We start from the raw sequence: 21262 nt of genomic DNA on the forward strand, positions 1-21262 counted from the left end.
ATATATCTTTACGGATAAATGATTTCAGATTTTGGGGGTATATATCCAGGAGAGGGATTACTGGGTCATATGGTAATTCTATTCTTAATTTCTTGAGGAACCTCCACACTGCCTTCCATAGCAGCTGCACCAGTCTGCATTCCCACCAACAGTGTATGAGGGTTCCTGTTTCTCCACAGCCTCTCAACACTTGTTACTATTTGTCTTGTTGATGATAGCCATTCTAACTGCTGTGAGGTGGTATATATACACAATGGAATATTATTATGCCATAAGAAAAGATGAAATAGTGCCATTTGTGAAAACATGGATGGATCTTGAGATTATAATGCTAAGTGAAATAAGTCGGACAGAAAAAGTCAAGAACCATATGATTTCACTGATAGGTGGTATATATAATAAAACTGAAAACAAAAGAACAAGACAAACAAATGAAGAAACAACAACTCATAGACACAGACAATAGTTTAGTGGTTGCCAGAGGGAAATAGAAGGGGTGGTAGATGAGGGTAAAAGGGATAAAATATATGGTGATGGAAAAAGAACTGACTCTGGGTGGTGAACACACAATGTGATACATAGGTGATGTATTACAGAGTTGTACACCTGAGAGCTATGTAGTTTTACTAGCAATTGTCACCCCAATAAACTTTAATTAGAAATAAATAAATAAATAAATAAATAAATATTGCTTGCTATATGCTGATATTATTCTGATTGCATTGGAAGGGGAGGTAGAGAAAGTGTAAAAACATTTCCCCTGAGAAATATACATTCTGTTATTTTTCTTACAAAATAGAAATTAACATATAGAGAAGGACAAACTGAACAAGACTGCCTTCCCTCCCACTCAACAGTAGTCTGTTGAGTGCTATAAATGGAATATCATGAGCATTGGATTCGGACAAATTTGAGTTTGTACCGAGATTCAGAGACTTAAAGGCTCTTGTTACATTGACAACCCCAGTTCTTCATCTAGTGATAGGGATTAATATCTACCTTGTAGAGTTATTGCAAAGATTAGAAGCAATATATGTACATGTGGGATGTTCAATAAATAGTAATGTTATTTTAGGATTGACTTCATGACTTCTGGTGTTTTATTCTTTATGTTGTCTTATATCCTTAAGTAAAATCAATTTTTATGAATGGGCACTGATTGATTCCTCTTGGAAATGTTTATTTGTGTTGTTTTAGATCTATAGCTACAAGGTATTCTTTATAATAGGTGCCCATCAAGGTTAATTTAGAGTTTAATCAATGTGGAACACAGATCTTAGTAGGTCATAATAGGTACAATGTGGAGTGATGGAGGACATTTTGGTTAGCTATATGAAAATGTGGATTCCTGGCTCAACAACATGACCTTAGGGGAATGATGCCACTTCCTTCTACAGGAAACTCAGATGGTTCCCATGTAGCCTTGAAATAAAATCAAAATTCCTACGCTAGGATAAGAGGGGCTCTTCTCATTAGTTCTAAGCTTTAGAAGACCTCACTCTGGCCCTACTTTGTCTCTGCCCTTCCTTATGGGGCAATGAGTTTGTGGGTCTAATGGAATATGCCCACCTAGAACCTGTGTCTACCTGTGAGATCATATTCAAAATGGCTAGAACCCAGATCTCAGTATTTCTGGTCCAAATGGGCCTGAATCCACTTCCAAGGACTACATGGTCCCTTACCTTGGGCTGGTCCTGTATGAGACCACTTTAAACTTCATGAAAGCCACTTCCCAAACACTTTTCTCCCTCTGAGTTTGCTAATGTTTTCTCTGCTATACACCTTCCCAACTTCCACATTTCCTGATCTGCCAATCAGAAAGAATTGCTTATTACTCAACTCTATATTTTATATCTCTGTGTTGCATTTTGGCTGCTTATGGGCCTCTATAAATTTATGGCAAGCAAATTCTCCTTGTTCATGTTGTTATGCTTTACAGTACATATTTAAGAGCCTTCCACACATCAGGCACCCAGAACACCTTTGGCAAATGAAAGAATGGAAATTTTCCGAGCTTTGGTTTCTCACCTTTAAAAAGCAGAGTCTTACATAGATTATCTTGAATGTTATTTCCAGATCTAGTATTTTACAGTGCTGTATGTGAAAATCTTAAGAGATTCCAGTGACCAGAAAAAATGATATTGAAATACATAATAGACTCCTAGAAACCATGTAGACTGGGAAAGTGGGAGTCAGTGTATGAGTTTCACCTACAACATCCTGGAGAGATGATTACCCAGCCTGACTTGAAAAAATATTTATATAGCAATAAGAAAATCACCTTGTAAGTCAGCATTTTCTACTTTGTTTCTCCTTGAAATGTGAATGATCAGAAAATTTTTCCTTATATGGAGTCTAGGGCAAGTATTCTTTTATCAAGACCGAACATTTCCAGTTTTGTGTTCCCATTGTGACAAGCATACAGACATCTCCCCTTTCTTGTGATCCTCAACTGAGCACATTCCAATCTCTTGCTCCATCTTCCAAATGTTGTCTGACCAATACTGAAAACAATGGAGTTAGGAATGACTCTGTCTAGGTGCTTTTTCATCTGTGTAAACATCCCAGAGTAACTTTTACTACATTGTTTTTCTTTGCAAGGGCAACGTACTGTTGGCTCATATTGAGTTTATAGTCAAGTAAACTCTCCAGATTTTGTTCACAGAAATTGCTCTTAAGGCCAGGTGTCTCCTATCCTGTGAGATGATCTTGGAGCCCAATAATATCTTGTTAGTTTCAGCCCATTATTTCAACCTGTCATAATATTTTTAAAACTTGATTCAGTCATTCATCATATTAATGTCTCTCTGTTTTGCTTTAGCCATAGATGTGATAAGCAGGCCCTCTAGTCTTCATTTAAGGTATTAGCAAAAGGGCTGAATGCAGAGACTCAAGTACCAAACCCTGCAGCCCGTCACCAGAACATTGTTTTCTAAATGATATTCTTCAAGATACGAGTTCCATAAGATGCTAAAAGAAAAAAGAGGAAATGGTTTTCACAATTAGGTAAGTTTGAGAAACAGTACATACTATAAGCTCTTTCTTGGGAAGTTTCAGTGCATAGTGCACATTATAACCTGAGAAGTCTCTCAGTAATGAGAAGTCTTGTTTAACTTCTTCAATTAACCTAACATTTCCCAAGCTTATTTGTGTAAGAGAAACTGGTGGTAATTGTTGTTTTGGTTGGTTTGTTTATTTTGACATCCTGCCATGTTCCAGATTCACGAAAAATACTTTTAAGTTATACTCCCTGTCACGCAGGGTGTCATGCGGGGTCTCTAGTCCTGCTCCCCATATAAGAACGCAGGACATGGTGAGGCCATAAAGGAACACCCACGGAGCCATAGATAGGGGAGTCATACCACTATATTCTTGCTGGCAGTTGGGTTGGAGACACAGGAAGCAGGATCTACACGATCTGCAACCCGCCGTGCTAACTGCAATCCTCGCTTGCTAGCTCAGCCACCAACTTCTTGCTAGCCCCCATTTTCTGCTAGCGTAGCCACAGCAGTTATATTAGTGGCCAATGGCTCACTGGTTACAGCTCACGGCCAACTAGCCACAGCTGATGGCCATCCAATCACAGTTGATGGCTATTTACAACCTAAGCCAACACCTTTCCTCGTGAGGCCGAGAGCCTGGAAACTGCACCCTGGGACTCTGTCCCCACAGGGCTATCGAGATCTTTCCAGTAATTTATTTGTCTTATTGTATCTCGTGCCTCATTTTCCTCTTCTCCATGTTCCTTCTTTCTTCAGTTTGAAAATAATTTCTCTTGATACAAAAATGGGAAGCAAAATAATCATTAAGAGTTCAGTCTTTCACTAACATTACTCTGTCTCACCCAGATGGATTTGATTCTTTATGTTCTTCTCATTCTGGGCAGAGCTAATTGTAATTTTTTTTTAAGTCATTTAAGTTCTATCTTTTATTTTCGTACTCCACAGCCCATTTTGGACTTTGACTTATGGTTCTTACAGGTTTATCACAGTCTTGTTTTCATTTTTGTTATACAATGTTTATTCTGTCTTTTGCACATATCTTTTTAAAATATGATCTCATTCTACACAGTACCTAAGGTGCCATTTATTGTTTAAAAAAATAATCAGTGATTGTATTATCAGAGTGTCATTGTTATTCTTCCATCTCTCTGAAGCAATCTTCCCTTTTAGAATCTCTGGCCATGCGGTCATACCTAATTTATTTTATATGTTTTTGAGATGTGCTTTCCTGAAGTCCTGGGTAGATGTCTGGCTGTTTCCCAGCACTCCTTTCCACAGCTTTATTACTAATTCCAAGAACATTGTTCACATTCTCCAAAGCTATTATCACTCCCATTGACTCAATCAGTTTTTTCTTGTTGCAAAGAATTAAGTTCAAAGTAGCAGTTCTGCTTGCTTATTTCTGGACTGATTCAGAGCTGAAATTATTGGCAAAGCAATATCGAGTAAGTAAGACTGATTTCTTCATTAAATATATAATGAGTGCCTATCATGTGTTAGACAAATTTCTTGCTGGAGGAAACAGGGCAGAGGAAAGAGAGAAGAGGCAGAAGACATAATATAAGAGCAAACAAAAAAAATGAAAATAATCTCAGCTAATGATGGGATTATATAAATAAAATAAAACACCATAATACAAATACTATAATACAATATGGGTCAAGGGTGTACTAATTTAAATAAGATGCTCAAGAAAGGCCTCATTTGAGCTGACATCTGAATGCTAAGAGAGATCCAGGCTTAAAATATCTCTGGGTAGAACTTACCACATTGAGAAACAGTGAGCACACTGGTCATAAAGTTTTGGTAGTCTTGGCCTATTCTAGGAAGAGAAAAACACCAAAGAACTGAGCAGAAAGAAGAGGGGATGAAGTGGTGGCAAAGGTACAAGAAGTTGACAGTGATGGAGAGACAAGTAGAGGTCAGATCATGTCCCCTTGTTGAAAAACTAAATCATATAGTAATGACCTTGCAAGGTTTTAATCAGGGTGATGACATATCTGGTTTATAGTTTTTAGAAAGGACCCTGAGTCAAGGGTAAAGAACAGATTTGGGCATGATTGAACAAGATGGAAGCAAAGAGCCCAGCGAGGAAACTATTAGAGGCTTCAAGAACAGGAAGCTGAGGCCCTCCTGTCTGCTATAGCTGAACTCTCATCTGTGTCATCTTAGGTATGAATATATGTCTCCCCTGAGTGACTGAACAATGTTTGGCATGCTCCCCAAACTAGATTGTTTTCACAACTCTCGTTTTGATTTTTTGTTGTTGTTTGTTTTTTTTCTCATCAACGTGCTCTTCTTTATGTCTCATCTGGGTCAAGGCTTTCACCTAGTCATTGCTTCTTAACATGTGATTCTATTCTATTACCCCATGTCTCAGAATTTATTTTTTTTTCTTTGAACCAGACTAATAGTCTGGATGCTCCATTTGTGTAAAAAAATGTTATAAATGATGCCCCTGGAGTTATGCCATGCAGAGGCCCTGGATATTGGCTAAAATGTGTTTTAACCATGAGTCATGTACCATGTCCTACTTACATTTTATGCTTCGAAGGACTTCTCTTGAGTTTCTCAAAATTATTAAGATGTTCCCATTTTAATAGCAGTGTTTTGGATATAAGGAAGGAAAGAACTTAACTGTTATTGAGAGAAGTCTGGGAAAGAAATAACCTATCTGGGTTCCTTATTCAAATTAGCTAGCCAATTTGGTATGGCAAAACACTTCCAGTGAATCACACAACTTCAGTAAGGAAATACTAGTCACTAGGCAGTAACACTTGCTTCACACCAGACACTGCTTTGAATGAGCCAACACTAATCAGGTTTCCTATGAATGCGTTAGTTAGCTAAGCACCAGATTTCCGGGCTCATCCCCTCTTATTCCATTGCTCCTCTGTCCATAGGATAATGCTGAACTTGCACATGGATGACATGCCTTTTATCCTTACTTGACTCCAGAGACTAGCCAAATCATAAATGAGGGTCATGTTCGTTTGTTTTTCTCTGCTCTGTCTGGCTCCAGGATCATAGGATTAGTGAATCTTGCTTACAAACAATTGCTTTAATTTCTCACCAGAGATTATGCTTTTATTGCTAAATGAAGGCAGTGGTAATTCTCCAAGCTGCCTGGGACAGTTTTACTTGTTGGAATTTCACAGCTATAATGAGAAAGAAAAGAAAGTGTTCTCTGCTATTGCCAATAATATTTCTTTTTAAAGAGAAAAAGCAATCCTAAAACAGTTGCTTCAATGGTGTATCAATAAAAAAAAACTAATAGTACTGTATAACTATGTGGATTTTCATGTACAAAACAGGGAGATTATGGTATAGGGTATAGCCTAAATGTTTTCTGTGACTTACATCAATCCAGTAACATAATAGTTCAAGAAATAAGAATTTTGATATACTTTTAATGTTTCTTCCTACATGTTCTCTGATATTTTCCGACTCAGTTACAGCACAAATATAATAACATCAAGATTTGGGTTCCATTTCAAATTCTGTCACCAGAAAACTGTGAGAGGTTGGACAGGTCACATTATCTCTTTGGACCTCAGTTTCCTCACTTAGAAGGAAATCCTGCCATTTGTGAAAACATGGAAGGAACTTGAGGGCATTATGCTAAGTGAGATATCAGATAAATAAAGACATATGCTCTATGATCTCACTTATATGTCATTGCCAGGGGCAATGGTTTGAGGGAAATGGAGAGATGTTGGTCAAAGGGTATACAATCTTTCAGTTACAAGATAAATAAGTTCTGGCATCTAATGTACAGCAGGTTGAGTATAATTAACAGTACTGTACTGTACTGTATACTTGAAAGTTGCTAGAGAGAGCTTAAATGTTCTCCCCACAAAAAGTAAAATGATAGCCACATGAGGTGATAGATGTATTAACTAACCTTATTGTGTATACACCTTAATTTGCATGATGTTATTTTTCAGTTATATCTCAATAAAGATAGAAAATATTAAAAGAAATAAAATAAAGGTGTTGCATTATAAAATGAGTCCAAATGTCCTTTCCATTCTAAAGTTACATTTTCTTTTATCAATATTTTTAACTAAGACAAAAATATAATAAAAGCAATTTTGTCTATAGTTTCTCTCTCTCTTTTTTTTTTTTCCCCTAGCACAACGAAGGTCCTACAGTGTTAAATGTTAACCTTGGACTCTTCTGAACTTTTTTCCTTTAAAATTAGAATTTGTTTCCTTTTTCCATGTTCCACTTTATCTCCTTCTCTGACCAAAGAACTCCTCTCTCCAGTATTTCGGCATGTCATACATCAAAAGGTTTAGTGTGTGTGTGTGTGTGTGTGTGTGTGTGTGTGTGTGTGTGTGTGTTTTGTGGGGGAATACAGGGGATTAGGAGCATCTGGAAGAGGGAGCAAAGACTAGATGATTATTTGTAGTTCATGCAGGAAAAGTTAGATTTAGATATTCCTCTGTGTCCAACTCTTCAGCTGTCGTGAACCAACTCTAAACTAGAAAAAGCAAGGGTGTTGTTTTTAAGTTCAGACTTAGGGAATGTAATGCAAGTTAACACTTGGGTCTGCAGATTTTCCATCATTCAAAAGGAGGCGAGCTTTTGAGAGTGGACCTATAAAATTTATCAATGAGGAGAAGAAAAGTGCAAATGAGTGGTAGACAAATGTTTTGTTTACACCGAAGAGTTTGGGGTATTAACCAGTCTATTTACAACAGCCAACTTTAATCAACTACAATTATCTTTGCCATGTAATTATCTGATTGTATATATTTCAATGTGACATAGTTTTCACTAAATTTACATTAAATGCAGGAAATCATGAGTTCACCTTCTTAGCTGGAAAATGACTTGTTTAAAGGGTGAAGAGTGGATAAAATAATTTGCGAGTGATGTGGATGGTTGAGAAACAAATTACTTAGATATAATATTAGTAGGTTTGTCTGTAAAATGCTGCAGTTTTCACATAGTTCAATGAATTTTATACTATAATAGGACAAATAAAACCAGGACTGATGTTTCATAGTTTATGTTGGTGATTTCCTACCCTCTCATTCTATCTTTTATATGTGAATATGTGTGTGTTTACATATATAATATATATCTGGAAGTTAGACAGAAGCATTTAGATATTATGTTGGAATATATACAGTTGATTCTCATTATACGTGACACTTATGTTATATAAAGTAGCCATGAATCCCGATTTGTGAATACTGAACCATTTTTCCTAAGGGAAATACCAGATTAGGTTCCTGTGATCCTCTATAAAATCAATACATACATAAACTTGTTTAATACGTGTTTCTGTTTAAAGACAACTTATTTAATAAACATTGTTGTTTCATTAATATTGATTCAAACCAAAATACTATACGTCATGCCTGGACAAAGCTTATCTAACACACCTATTTTCTCCACAGGGCAAGCACATCACAGCCTACTTGCACTTCTTTCAGCTTGGAACTAGATAGCATTTCAACATGAAGCTTGGGGGTCATTTTAAACAACAAAATCACTAATAAAAAGCACAAAGTTATGGAAAATGTGACACCAAATGGACCACTTGTTTATAAGAAAGACACTTGTTTATAGTAGGAAAGCTGAAACAGGAAGGCAGTGTTGCCTCATTCACTCTCAGCTGGGAATGCGTGCAGTGAGTGACCATTCAAGTGTTCTGTTAGTCTAGGGTTTACAAATACTTTTAGTGAGTAGGTGAATTTACAAATGCAAAGCCTGTGAATAAATAATAATCGACCATATATATGTATATATATATACATATATGGTGTCAAATAATGTATACACATTTTAGAAAAGGAGAAACTATTAAAATTGTAATACTCAGTATATACTGATAACAAAAGATGACTACAAGTCACATTTGACTTCTGCAATTACAAGAGGTGCTCAAAAAAAAAAAAAAGAGGTGCTCAAAGTGGTTACCATCAGCGTCCAGACACTTCTGATTAGGACGAACTACTGCTTGAGCAACGTTGACCAAAGTTTCCACTTGTGTACATTTTTTGGGACCCCTGGTGTGTGTGTGTGTGTGTGTGTGTGTGTATTTTAAGAAATACTATGTATGTATTACTTTTCCTCTTCTCTTTTTTCCTGAGGGGATTAAATACCTAACTACCACATTGGTTTGTACACCTGAAACCAATAAAAAAATTTTTTAAATATGTATTACTTTTTGGAGTTGAATTGAATTACAGTAGCAATGTGTAGTATGACGTTCACTCAAAAGATGGCATTAATCAAATGAATGCTAGCGTCATTCATTGTGTTATAATTTTAATAGTTTTTTTCTTTCTTAAAATGTGTATACATTTTTTTTTGTCCAATAGATATATAATTGATAGATGTCATATATCACTAACATGTATATATATGCCATTGAGAGGTTAGGTTGGAACATCTCAGAGCTTATTTGGACGTAGGGAGCATAAAGGGCACAGACCCCACCTTGTGACATTCACTCCCTCAAACTTAATCGAGCAAAATTGATGCCGTTTTGAATATGTGTCTATTCCAATTATCTATTAATGCCTAATAAATCACCCAAAACTTAGTAACTCAAATAACATCAGTAATTTATTCTGCTCACCAATCTATAATTTTGCGGGGTACGATGGTAATAACTCATGTTTGCTCCACAAAGCATCTGTTGGGCCTGGAAGATCCACTGTCAAGATGACTCAACTCATGACTGGCAATTTGGTGCTGACTTCCAGCTTGGAACTTTGCGGGGCTGTGGCCAGATCTCTTGGTTCATTTCCTTGTGGGTTTCTCCATGAGTTGGTTGGGCTTCTTACTGCATGGAGGCTGGATTCCAAGAGCAAATATACTAAGAAACAGAATTGGAAGGTGCCAATTTTTTGTTTCCTGTGCCTAGAAAATTGTACAATATGACTTCTGACATATTCAATTGCTCAGGTAGTCAAGAGCCCCAATTTAGGGGTAAGGGGCATAGACCCCTTGATAAGAGAGTCAAAAGAATTTTGGAACCACGTTTGAAAGCTACTATAAAGCCTAAACAGCAAACCATTCTGTCGTACTGACTATAATAATTATTCCTTATGACCATTTGTACTATCTTTTCCTGAATTATTTTCCTAAGTCTACTTGTTATTATAATTTACGTAGCATATACCCAAATATCAAGGTGACTGGAAGTGAGCCTTGTAGCAAGCCACCCACCTCTCAAAAGTTATGGTGGATTTGGAAATATCTCCAGCTTGGCTAGAGACAAGGACATTGGACTTGCATTCAATGCAGACACACTGCTTTTCTATAGAAATGTTGAGAGAAATAACAATGTTCTACCATCCCACGGCAGGACATACGAATTTCATGAAGGTTTTTGATGTGCTCAAGTTTCAGATGAGCTACATAACCACAACCTAACCATTTAAAAAAATGAATCTTTGGTATAAAGTTCCAACTACTTTAAAATAAGAGAGGAAATACCAGGCTGATGGAAGCTTCAGGTAGAAAAGGCCTTGAAGTTTGAGACAAATTAACTCAGAATAAGCAGTAAAGATTAGAGGGTATTCGTGAAGAAATAAATTACAGAAGAAAAGAAACTCAGGGAAACAAGAGCCAATGAGACCTTAGAATACAATAGCAAGAGAAGAGAAAGAAACGAACATTAGTTGAGAAATTTCTCTAAACTATGTCTGCTTTAAATATATGATTTCATCCTTGGAGCTGTCTCACTATGTATTACTAAAACCTTTTTCATCGGTGAAGCACACTGAAGTGAAGTTAAACAATTTACTGATAACTATTTTTATTAAATTAGCAATTGTTAGAATGCAAGCTTCAGGAGGAGCTGATGAAGAAAGTCCATGAAACTGAAGGGCTTTGTTTCTGGAAGAGAAATCTCTTCAGTTTCATGTAGTAGGGGAATGATGTACAAATGTAGCTAGTAGAAGAGGTCTATTTAGGACCAGGGGATTTGCCGCTTCATAATGGCCCTTAATTAATGAGGCAAACTCCTGAGAAGACAAAATTTTTGTTGGCTTGATTTCATTTAGAAAACATTAAAGTTCAAATTGACCTAAATAGATTGCTAACAGGTATAATAAGCTAACAGGTATACACGAGAAATTTGGAAGTGATAGAGTGTCATTTATTATACTATTTTTTTCAACTATTTGCATGTTAAACTATCATACTCATCGGTAGATGCTTTTTAAAGGTTTTCTGTGACCAAAGAGAGGAAAAAAGAAAGAACAAGATGCAAAATAGAAATTGCTCTCAAGTTACTTAACTTATAGTTAGAGGAGCAAAGGGTCCACAAGTTTCTAATGTCTATCATAGTAACTAAAATATAAGTGTTCAAAGTTGATGAAGGCAAATTGGTGGGTGGAATAAAATTTTTGGACCAGCTCTAGAGATATAGTCACAGGCTGTGACTGGGATTTAAAGAAAGATGAGGAATCCTTTAAAGCAGGACTGAGTGGATATCATGAAGAGTTGGAGTTATACTTGAGTTCAAGTCCTACCCCACTGTTACGTAGCTATGTTTACTCCAGTCAACTATTTAACTTCTCTGAGTTTCAGTTTCTTCTGCAAATGTTGACATTTATGTGTACCTCACAGGGCTTGGGGAAAAATTAAATGACATAATATTTGTAAAGCACCTGGCACAAAAGAGACCCTGATCAGATTTTATTTTACTTTGAAAGTGTATGGAGGCGGATTGACATTGGCTTCTGAATAACAAATATCCTGTTTCAGAGGCTTCCTCTCTATAGGCTAGAGTAGTTTCAATAGGAAACATGGATTTTCTTCCCAAATTTACAGCTTCCATGTGTGCTACTCATTATTAAATGTGTGTGCATAGGGAATACCATTTATAGTTTTCTCCCTGGGGTTTTCTTTAGGCTAGTTGGAATGCCACAGAATTTAAAAACAGATGTTGTATATTTGAAACATGTAGCAACATTTTCATTCTTCGCTTTTGTCAGACTGTTTTCACTTTTGTTTACATAAAGAAATGCGTAAGCAAATTTTAAAGGGGAATATTTTGGAATTAGTTTCTCTACAATGAATCTTTAGGTACATGGACATCTGTGATGTAAAATCTGCTGGCTTTGTTTCAGAAAAAACATTGTTTAAAGGCTGTCATTTGGAATGCAATTTAAAAACTTGTTTTCAATAGCTATAGTTTATACACAGATTCTGAACAGAGAAATATAAAATATGCTCATCTTTTTCACAAATCTATAATAATAATATAATAGTTAAATCTAGAAGTAAAGTGTGTGTCTTGATTTCATGTTTTTCCCCTTGAACATCATTTTCAATGACTAACAGCCTTTTTATTGTTACTATTTTTTTAAACTTCCCTTTACAAATTTCTCATTTTTTAATTATTAAAGCAGGTGTCCAATATTTTCCTTAAAGCAGAAATTCTTACATTTATCCATTTGTTTAACACATAATTACTGAGGGTCAACTATGTAACCGGTACTCTGTCAAGTTCATTGAATATAATGGTTAGCAAAACAAATAGGGTCGCCACCTTCAAGGAGCTTACAAATATTGATAGAACTAGAAATTGTTGAAATAATTCCAGATGTAATTACACACTGTGATAAGTGGCATAAGTAGTGATTGGAGTGTGCTCTTGAGAGCCCAGTAAAAGGATGTGATCTAGTCAGTTTAGAGATGACTCTGAGTGGAGATCTGAAAGATGAATGCAAGTGAGGTGAGGAGAGCACGAATCAACATTTTAGACAGACATTGACATAATAAGCAACAGACATTTTCAAGGAATGTTGAGAATGCTTAACATGAGGCTGGAAATGTAGGGTTGTGTTAAGGATTTGATCTTTATTCAGAAAGCTAAAGGAAGTCTTGGAAGAGTTTTAAAAAGGGAGTGAAATGAAGAAATTTGGATTTTTAAAGGTCACTGTATCCAAGATGGAAAAATTAGAAAGGAAGAAAGTAGAAGATGGAGGGCAATCAGTTAGGATGTTCCTGAGATGAAGGGGTTTAGATCACTGCTGATTGAAGAAGTGTGTGAGAAGAAAGTATTTGTTTAATTTTTCCCCCGTTGTTTCTCTTTATTCTCATCGTCCGCTGCCTTTTTCCTTCCTGCTACAGGCAATCATTCAAACTGTTTATGTTATCTTTTAGCATCTTTATGTTCTAGAAAAATATGAAATATTGCTTTGTAAGCATGCATTCTTAATTTATGTATTGTGTCTTGAATTTTGTTTAAAATCCAATTTTATTGCCTTATACGTCTAACCCATTGTTTTACTTACTGCACAGTTCTCAATGGTGTGCTTCTGCTCTCCCACTGAAGGTCATGTAGCTTGCCTCCTGCTTTCCACAACCCCAAATAGTGTTGCAAAGGATATCCAGTACACCCTTACTATGTGAGTATTTTAGGGGGTTACAATTCTTCTACTACTATTGAATCAAAGTATTTCTTTATAGGGATGTTAGCCTTTTTTATTTTCTCTTTCAAAATTTCCCTGTTTATAACCTTTGCTCATTTTTTCCCTTGGGATCAACATCTTTTATTGATTTCCAGATGTTTCTTGTGCAGTCTAGATAGTAATCCCTTGTTGGCCTCATTTAATCACTTGTCTCTTCACTGTATTGACAGTCTCATCATTAAGCAAATATCTTTTTTTTTTTTTGTATATAATCAAATTCATCATTGTTTTGGGGGACAGTTTTGGGAAACAGGGCATAGTTAATAATACCCTGTATTGCCAAGAGATTAGATAAGGAGAGGCTGAATTGATCGTGCAAAATGAGATGGAGTGATGCTGGCAAAAAGTATGGGATTTTGAATCTCAGTTTTCCAACATGCAAAATTAGAATATTAATACCAGAACTACGTGCCTCTGTGAGGCCGTTTGTGTGGAACAAATAAAATAATTATGTGAAGTAGAAAGGTTCTCGTAAAAGTTTGTAGGTTTTATGATAACTACTTTTAATACATAGTCTGGATCTACTAATGGTCTTCACATGATATAAAGGCCTGGTTAAAATTTAAATGGTACAAAACGCAGGGTTTATGTGTGCTTTTTGTTTGTTTGTTTTTGGTGGTAAACTAGTTTGTTATGCATTTCAAATATTTTCAGATATTTAAAATTCCTATTAAATAGTTGTCCATTTAAATTCAGCTCCATTTAAATCATGTTTTATTATATTGGATATACTTCTGACTTTTCATACATTCATGATAAAGTATTTCTATGTGTGCTTTTATTTGATATTTAATTCTCCATGGAGTAGCACCTCAAAATTTTAGCGGCTGTATGTGATCTTAAGTTACAGAACATAGTATCAGAATGTTCTTACTCAGAAACCTGCAATTGACAGAATAACAATATTTGGCAATACTAGATTTATTTCTGAAAGTAAATGCTTTTATAATTAAATTATTTAAAAATACAATTGGTAATATTAATTTGAAGGTATGACATTTGCATCTTCATCTATGATTTAAATAATAACTAACATAATTGGCTACTTAAAAAACCTAGACTTTTCTAAGTCAAAACCAATATTGCATAGAAGATTATGTTTCTGAAAAAAAGCTATATATTTTAAAACTGCAAAACCAGAACAGTATTATACAAAGTGTATTCTACACAACACATTTTCTAAGCTACTTTAATAAAAGCTACATTGAAAAAGTTTCCACAATCAAATAGGCTTAGAAAAAAACATATACGAAGATCTGACAATTAAGTTCGAGAACTGGTTGCAACAATGTTGCTAATTTTTTTGCTATCAGATTATTAATTATGAATTTGTACCAACTAGATAAACGGTTAACCAAGTTTACTATTTGCAAGTGCTGAAAAGGCTGCGTGTAAAAGTTAGGCGACCTGAACTTTTCGCCAACAATTCATGGTTCTTGCATCACAACAAGGCCCCAGCTCACATGGCACTGTCTGTGAGGGAATTTTTAGCCAGTGAACAAATAACTATTAGAACACCCTCCCTACTCGCCTGATCTGGCCCCCAATGACTTCTTTTTTACCCGAAGATACAGGAAATATTGAAAGGAAGACATTTTGATGACATTCAGAACATCAAGGGTAATACGACAACAGCTCTGATGGCCATTCCAGAAACAGTTCCAAAATTGCTTTGAAAGGTGGACTAGGCGCTGGCATCAGTGCATAGCTTCCTAAGGGGTGTACTTGGAAGGTGACCATAATGACATTCAGCAATGATGTATGTAGCATTTTTTCTAGGATGAGTTCACGAACTTAATTGTCACAGCTTCATATATTTTGATGCAGAATTTCATCAGAGTTTTTATTATTCTATTGTTCATTGTGAAAATATAAGATGTGATTAATTGTATAGAATTTCCTAAATTTATCAAATTTTATTTCCGGATTTATCTAGTGGGAGGAGCATAGCCTAGAATAAATATCTTTCTTATGTTTTGTCTACTTATTCTCTGAATGAATGAGAAGGTATGTTAAAATTTCCCACTATTATTTTGAATTTTTCTTTTTTCTTTTTATTCCATCAATTTTGCTTTCTGAAATATAAATCCATATTAAGTACATTCAAACTTGGAATTATTTTATCTTCCTGTTGGATTGACAATTTTATTGCTATGAAATGTCCCTCTTTATCTCTAACAATGCTCTTGCTTTAAAGTCTACTTTGCTTTTTTCCCTATTTCTTGTTCATATGGTATTTTTTCCTGTTTATTGAGTTTTTAAATTGTTCCTTGTAAACAGAATAGAGGTACATTTTATTTAGCTTTCTTTTCCATCTTTTCTGGCATTATTTGAAAACTGAATACTTTTATTGTTTTATTTTCCTTCTACTTACTTGCAAAATATATGTATGTACCTTTGATTGTTACCTGAGTGATCACAACTCACCTGTGAATTATTAGTCTAATACAAAATATTGATTTTACCATTTCCCCAGTAATGCTAGCACCTTTTTGGTAAAGTTCTTGTTCAAATATTGTAATCATTTTATTGGATTGTTTATTTTTTCATTATTGAGTTCTATGAGTCTTTTTAAAAATGTGTATTCTGAATATAAGCCTTTTATCAGATATGTGTTTTAAAAATCTGTGGCTTATCTTTTCATTTTCTTAACAGTGCATTTTGAAGAGCAGACTTTCTTACTTCTGATGATATTCAATTTGTCATTTTTTTTTCTCTTTATGGTTCATGTTTTATGTGTGTTACCTAAGAATGAAATTACCTAATATAAGCTCATAGAGACTTTCTTATATATTTTCTTCTAAAAATTTGATTTTACCTATTTTATTTAGACCTATGATCCATTTTATGTAAATTCTTCTTTATTTTGTGATTAAGGATCAAGTTTCATATATTTCATCCCAAATATCCTCGTTCCAGAACTATTTGTTTAAAAGAATATCCTCTCACCATTGAGTTACCTTGGAATTTTTATCAAAAGATATGTGTGGATCCATTTTTAGACTCTGTGTTCTATTCCATTGATCTCCTTATGCCAATACTACATTGTTTTATTACTGAAAATTTATGGTAAGTATTGGAGTCAGAAAATTTAAGGTCTTCTTTATCAAAATTATTTTGGCTCTTTTAAGCACTTTACATTTATGTAGTCCCACCTTATTCGTGGTTTCTTTTTCCATGGTTCCAGTTAGCCAAAGTCAACTGTGGTCTGAAAATATTAAATGGAAAATCCTGGAAATAAACAATTTATAAGTTTTAAACTGTGCACCATTCTGAGTGGACTGATGAAATCTTGCACCGTCCCATTTCCAGCTGCCCAGGACGTGACTCATCCCTTTGTCCAGCGTCTCCATGCTGTGTATGCTACCCACCATTAGTAGCCCTCTCAGTTATCAGATCAGTTATTAGAGAGAAAGAGACCACATCCATGTTACTTTTATTTCAGTATGTTGCTGTATTTGTTCTATCGTATTGTTAGGTATTGTTCTTAATCTTTTACTGTGCCTAATTTATAATTTAAAAAATACATAGGTATGTACATAGATAGAGAAAAACATAGTATATATATAGGGTTCAGTACTATCTGCGGTTTCAGGCATCCACTGGGGTCTTGGAACATATTCCCTAGGGATAAGGAGGGACTACTATAATTCTGAGAATCTGCTTCTCAATTTAAAAAAAAAAACAAAAAACTGATTTTGATTGGGATTACATTGAGTCTACAGATTAATTTTGGGAGAGGTGACATATTAAATAATTCAAATCTTCTAATGTGGGGTCACAGAATACCTCCCTGTTTATTTAGATCCTCTTTAATTTCTCTTCAGCAATATTTTAAAATTTTCAGTCTACAAGTTTTATACCAGTTTGACAATGATGCCTAGGAATGTTTTCCTTTTAATTTATCCTACTTGAGGATCTCTGAGCTTGTTGAATTTGTGGTTTGTTGTTTTTGTTTGTTTGTTTTTATTTTGTTTTTTACTTTTGCAATATTATTGATCGTTATATCTTCAAATTTTTCTTCTACGCTGTCCTCGGTCTCTCTTTTGGGGGGACCTCAAATTATAAATGTTGAAAAATTTGAATTGCCCTACTGCTTTTTTATATTTTGTTCTGTTTTTTTTCACTCTTTTTCCTGTTTGGCTTTTACTTCGGAGAATTTTCTATTTATCTATTTTCAAATTCATTGATTCTTCTTTCCAATGTGTAGCCCATCAAATTATTTATATCTTATATTGTGCTTTTCATTTCCACCATTTTCCTTTGACATTTTTTTAAATTTCCATCTCTCTGCTAGTATTCCCTACCTGTTTATGCATATTATCTACCTTTTCCACTATATCCTTTATCATATTAAAGGATTAATTTAAAAGTCTTTTTCAGGTAATTCCAACATCCAGGTCATTGCTGTGCCTAATTCTGTGAACAATTTTATTGCTTAAAAAATGGAACATAATTTTCATGCTTTTTATGTATCTCATGATTTTTAACTGCATGTTGGACATTGTAAAAGTAAAAAGAGTAGAACCTGCGGTAAATAATACTTATGTCAGGAAACAAGAAAGCATTTCTCTGTCAGGCCTTTAGGGTTGGCATTGAATTACTTAAAAAGTTTGGGTTTTGTTGTTACAGTCCCCTTCAGTGCACCATAGACTTCAAAGTCATCTGATTATGGACCAGCTACCTTGTGTCCAGCGTGAGGCTGTAGTACCGGAAGATCTTTCTCAGTGTTCCTGCTCCAACCTCAGCTTTCAGTAAGCCCTGCAATAGAGAGTCTCTCTTCATGTTCCTATTGTTTGTTACTTGATGCAAATTTTGTGGTGTGCTTTCTTGATTCTTCTGCTCTAGTTTTAGTCTTAGGCAGAACCCTGTGACTGAGCTCCAGGGGTGAGATTTGTCAGTTCTCCAGATCTCCCTCAGTGGCAGACAGCCTCTGCTTCTTACTCTTTGTAGGGGCTAAAGCACAGGCAAGGTTTTCTTCCCATCCCCCAGCTGGTATTCAAACCCTGCCTTTTTTCATGAGGGACCTTGGGTACAAGATCCTGCATGGCATGGTTCCCTGCTTCTTCCCACATGGCAGAAGACCTGTGCTTTATATCAGTACTAGATTCTGGGCAGGACTGGGTATCCTGCTCTCCACCCAAAGAAGATCTCTTTTGATTATTATCAGCACAGGGTATTATGGGCAAATTTTCTACCCTTCCCCCAGTGGCACAGACCTTTCTTGGTATGGGGTGAATGAGAGGGTTCCTTGCCCCTTCCCAGAGGCCATTAACTTTTCTCTCATTTTAAAGCAGAATCAGATTAGGGGTTTAAGTGAGGTTTTTGCCATTCCCGTTTTGCAAATGACTTTTGCTTTTATTAGAGAAGGGTTGAGGAAGCTGATCAACACTTTGTACTCATGCAGGGCCTGGAATATGAATGGGTTTCTCCAAGGACTGCTACTCCATCCTCAAACTTTGGCAGAACTTGAATGCCTGCACCTCTAAGGCAGGCTCTCTCAAGTCTCTTGCTCTGCCCTAATTTTTTTTCTTTTTCTTTTTTTTTTTTTTTTTTGGTGGGGGGCACCAGGCAGACACCCATGTATAAAACCAGCACTTATTTACAGAATCCTTTTATTTTGAGGATCCTGGAGATTCCAAACTATCACACCAGCCCACTCATGGACTTCAAGAATTTATTGATTTTAGTTTTTTTCCCTACTGACCTTTATGACTGTAACATCTTTCTCTTATTTTCTGTCAAAATTGAAACAGTTTGCGCATTCCATCTCTGTGGGCTTTTTATCATTGGTAATCCAGTTCCCTTGTTAACCTGGTAAACTCAGCTCTCTAATGGACAAAAACAAATATATGATTATGTAGAATGTAGCCTTCAATTCGAGAGTATCACTTAATATTCTCTCTCAGTTTTCTCTATCCTAAACTGTGTTGGAACTCCTCATTTGCTTCCATTTTTTTACATAGAATATCAGGTTGAAAATATATCAGCACTTAAAAGGTCTCATTTCATTGTCTTCTGACTTCTTTATCTTTTGAGAAGTCTTCTGTTAGTCATATTGCTGTTTTTCAGATAATGTACCTTTTTCTCTGAGTGTTTTGAAGAATTTTTATTTGAGTTTGTTATTCAACAGTTTGACTATAGTGCACTTAAATTTGAATTACTTTGGATTATTTTCCTCTAGAAGTTTATTAAACTTCTCAAATATGTAGATTAATGGATTTCATCAGTTTAGGAAATTCTCAGCCATGATCACTTCAAATTCTGCCTCTATCCCATACTCTTCTTCTGGAACTCCAATTATAGATTGTTAGTCTTTTTCATTGTGTCTACATACATTTCTTGTTTCTATTTTTTTGTATTTATACATTCTTTTTAAAGATTTTTATTAAAATATAGTTACCATACAATATAATATTAGTTTCAGGTATATATCCTAGTTATTCAACATTTATATACCTAAAGAAGTAATCACCATAAGTCCAGCAACCATCTGACACTGTAACATGCTATCACAATACTATTGACTATATTCCCCATGCCGTATATTACATCCCCATGACTTATTTGTCTTATACCTGGAAATTTGAATCTCTTATTCCCCTTCACCTTTTCCCCCTCTTTTTAACTTTTCAATTATATTTGTCATTCAATACCGTGTTTCCTCAAACATAAGACAACCAGAAAATAAGCCCTAGCATGATTTTTCAGGATGACATCCCCTGAACGTAAGTCCTAATGCGTCTTTTGGAGCAAAAATTAGTATAAGACCTGGTCTTATTTTCGGGGAAACATGGTATTAGTTTATATTAATTTGATTCTCAATCTCTTGCCCATACCCTGATTGACATATATTCCCACCAAAATCAAAAACGAAACAAAATAAATAAATAAAAAAACCGCACCAAAACTGCTAAAGACTGTCAGTTTATTTCTCCATTGTTCTCTATAGAATATTAGTCACTCTTATTGTCATTACTTCAAAAACCCTCTTAATGTTTTGAAACAGTGCTTTAAATTTTATCCAACTCTTCTATTTGTCCTCAGTGGAAACACTGAGAAGTTGTATGATGCTCCATTAAATGATATGATAGTGCATGCTTTAATATCTCTTAAGGTATTTACAATGACATTTAAAAATCCAAATTTGAGTGAAGATTCAACTTTGCAGGATACTGCAAATACAAAAGACTTAAATAATTTAGTGAAGTATTATTACATTCTACATATGAATAAATTTGTATAAGCACAATGTGATGACAGTTCATTAAAGTCTAATTTCATAAATGATTGCAGGCAAAAATTCTTTTGAAATACATCATAAGACACCTCCTGATAACAGAAATAACATAATATTAAAATGTGTGTTTTATTGTTCAATAGAGTAAATATGGTTTTACTGGTACCAAAATACACCATTTTCTAGTGTATTTTCTATTCTGTCTTAGAATAACAAGATTCAGTAGGGTTTGTTCTTTTTAGCATTCTTGCTGACCTTGATTCCCTTCCCCTGTACAATTCATCCCTAAACTTTTATTTTCAGTTTATATTATCTCTCTCTTTTTCCAGATGGTTCTTTAGATGTCTTCAAATCAATTACAATGTAATCCAGCATTTACCCAAACTTTATTCAACATTCTTATTTGTGACAACATGATTACTACATATCTTTAATTTAAACCAGGGATGGCAAATAGATTTCATCTTGTATGGCAATTCTAATCAAATGGAAAAAATATCTTAAGCTGTTTGAAAAGATTCTAAAGGCATATCCAAACCCAATCTGAAAATGTACCAGAATAATTTAATGAG

At 34.9% G+C, this 21262-nt stretch overlaps 1 long non-coding RNA gene across 7 annotated transcripts in view; it reads left to right on the forward strand.

Moving 5' to 3' along the window:
- LOC109460765 (uncharacterized) overlaps window positions 1-21262 on the forward strand; it is a 317813-nt gene that overhangs the window by 280665 nt on the left and 15886 nt on the right. For all 7 annotated transcript variants that reach the window (XR_012496620.1, XR_012496616.1, XR_012496621.1 and 4 more), the window contains 3 exons: window positions 13281-13387; window positions 15387-15457; window positions 18083-18204. This is a non-coding gene — a long non-coding RNA (uncharacterized LOC109460765). The remainder of the gene's footprint in view (window positions 1-13280; window positions 13388-15386; window positions 15458-18082; window positions 18205-21262) is intronic.

Source organism: Rhinolophus sinicus, linkage group LG01 (genome assembly GCF_036562045.2).
Source record: "Rhinolophus sinicus isolate RSC01 linkage group LG01, ASM3656204v1, whole genome shotgun sequence".
In the NCBI taxonomy this organism is placed as follows: domain Eukaryota; kingdom Metazoa; phylum Chordata; class Mammalia; order Chiroptera; family Rhinolophidae; genus Rhinolophus; species Rhinolophus sinicus.